The sequence below is a fragment of the Pundamilia nyererei genome, unplaced genomic scaffold (genome assembly GCF_000239375.1).
Source record: "Pundamilia nyererei isolate P.nyererei 1_Seehausen unplaced genomic scaffold, PunNye1.0 scaffold00008, whole genome shotgun sequence".
Lineage (NCBI taxonomy): Eukaryota > Metazoa > Chordata > Actinopteri > Cichliformes > Cichlidae > Pundamilia > Pundamilia nyererei.
This window is the reverse complement of record NW_005187409.1, coordinates 2,468,180-2,470,523: the sequence shown is the minus strand read 5'-3', so window position 1 is coordinate 2,470,523 and position 2,344 is coordinate 2,468,180.

Sequence of the window (2,344 nt, the reverse complement as noted above, 5' to 3'; positions counted from 1 at the left end):
GTGACAAACCTGTGATGAAGCCATCATTAGTCATTAAATTTGCACATGCTCTGTTCAAACCGGAAGTTGTGTGGGGCAGTTTTCTCTCTTCCTCACTCAGAAGACATTTTGGCATTATGTTTAGAAAAGGGATCGTACTATTGTGTAGATATTCGCTTTCAGCACAGATGATTCTGAAATGGGGATATTTGCATGTAAATGCACTTAAACACTCTTTATATTTTTCTTACGTTGACTCTGCTGTCACATGATCTCACCTGTGTAAAATTCTGGGCTTTGGCCTGAGCTCTACAGGTGGCTGCTGCTGGATCAGTGGGTGTTAAAGCCCCTGAAAACTTTGGGTTCAGAGCTCTGCATCTTTAGATATGTCACTAAACTGAGTAGGAATGACGACAAATGGTGCAGGAATGGTTTGACGTGTTGCACAATTCTCGTGCATCTCTCTAGCTCACAACTTGACACGTTCATATCATGTTTGGTTAATCTGTGTGCTACAACTCTCAACAAAGTCAGTCCAGTTTTCCAAATGCCTAACTGTTTGGGTTTCAGCTTACCTGTCTCTTTAAGACCTCAGGCTGTAGTTTAATCCGATTATTCTAATAAATGTGCAAACAACCCCACAACTGCCAGGATAACTTTAATTGGTGTGCTGAAATTAGTGATAACTTGACATTAAATGGATTTTTAAAGAGGCTGAAAGTAAGTTTTCAGGACCTTTCGAATCAGGGAGTTGGATCAGAGTAGCAGTCGGGTATTGCAGGCCACAGAATGTGTTCTTTGTAATGACAGGCAGGCTGTGTGACACGACAGTAGCTGTATGTTAATTCAAGCAGAGTACTGTTTATTGTTCAGCTTGTCACAGCCAGAAATCATTACTTTTATTTCCCAAGATGCTTGTGAAATTCTGCTTTTTCCAGGTCACTGTATATGCGTATAGTTAATGGCACTTAAGAGCTTTGACTTTTGCTTGTGATTGTTGCAGTTTGTATTTCAGCTTTGTACAAGTTGCCTTAATGATGATGATGATGGTTTTGCAGCATTAAGAGTTTTAATTAGACACTTGTCAAATCATCTAACAAGCTTTGCTCAATAACTTTGTCCTGTGCATTCAGTAACTCACTGCTTACTCGCTGCGTGATGTTTGGCTGCTTAATTTCCCTCCACTCGTGGAGGAGACGTGCACACACATAAAGGGAATCTGTGCTGCAAGACAATCTCAGTTGTTGTTGTGTGTTATGTGGATGCAACTGATTTCCTCTGCATTCTCTCATGCTGTTAGCTATAATAAATTGGATTTCAAATTGTGTCAACTGAGCTTTTTAGTGTTTTCTACAGAAATAAAAGAATGTGCTGTTGAACCACTTGAGTAAATGTTTATGCTTTTAATACCTGGGAGATTTACTTGTCAGACCACTTCTATCTTTCGGCTGTCCTTTCAGTAACCATATGTTATGTTTATGTCCTATGTTAAGCCTGTGAGACATTCACCTCTCTGCTCTCTTCACTCCTGTTTAGCTGAGGAATGCCTGGCTGATGGGGAGAGCTTCCTTGTTCCCATAGCTGTCGGAGTTGCCCTGCTTGTTCTCATTCTTATTGTTCTGCTGGCCTACTTCATCGGAAGAAGGAGAAGCATGGCCACCGGCTATCAGTCTTTCTAATTTCTCATTTAGAGCTTTCAGCTATACAAAGGATAGTTGCTGCCTTTGACTAATTGTGGGGAAAAAACTATCATTGTGTTTATGTAGTGTTGATAGGTGTTCAGATTGCCTTCTTGCTGAGAGCCAAATTGACGCTGTTCGTCTGTAAATTTGAAGCTACAGTTTAGCCTCGCGTAAAGACTGGAAACGCTGAGACTGCATCTTTAGATTTAACTGAAGTCTGTGCCAGCAGCTCAAAAGATCACTTAAGCTGGTTTTCTACACGATTCCTACCCTGAACTCGGCCGCACTTCAGCTGATGCAGAGACTGCCAGCTCCTTAGAATAAAGGCTGTGATGTTGATCTAATGTAACCATGAGTGCCATGTAAACCAGGCAGTACAGTAGTGCCACCATTTCTTGCAGAAAATGTTTTTTTTTATTAAATATTTAAGATGCACAAATTAAGCAGAATAAATGAATCTGAACTAATTTCTTGGCTGGTGGTGGTTAGATTCAGAAATCTTTTGGGGGTTTTTTTTCTCTTCATGGCAACAAACAACTTGTACATATTAAAATCCACAGGTTGTATTAACGGTCTTTTCAGATTAACCTGTTAATGAGCAGACTTTAAAGATGCTGACATGACCAGTTTCTAGTGTTTATGCTAAGCTGTGCTGACCAGCTTTGTATAAGAGCGGCATTAAT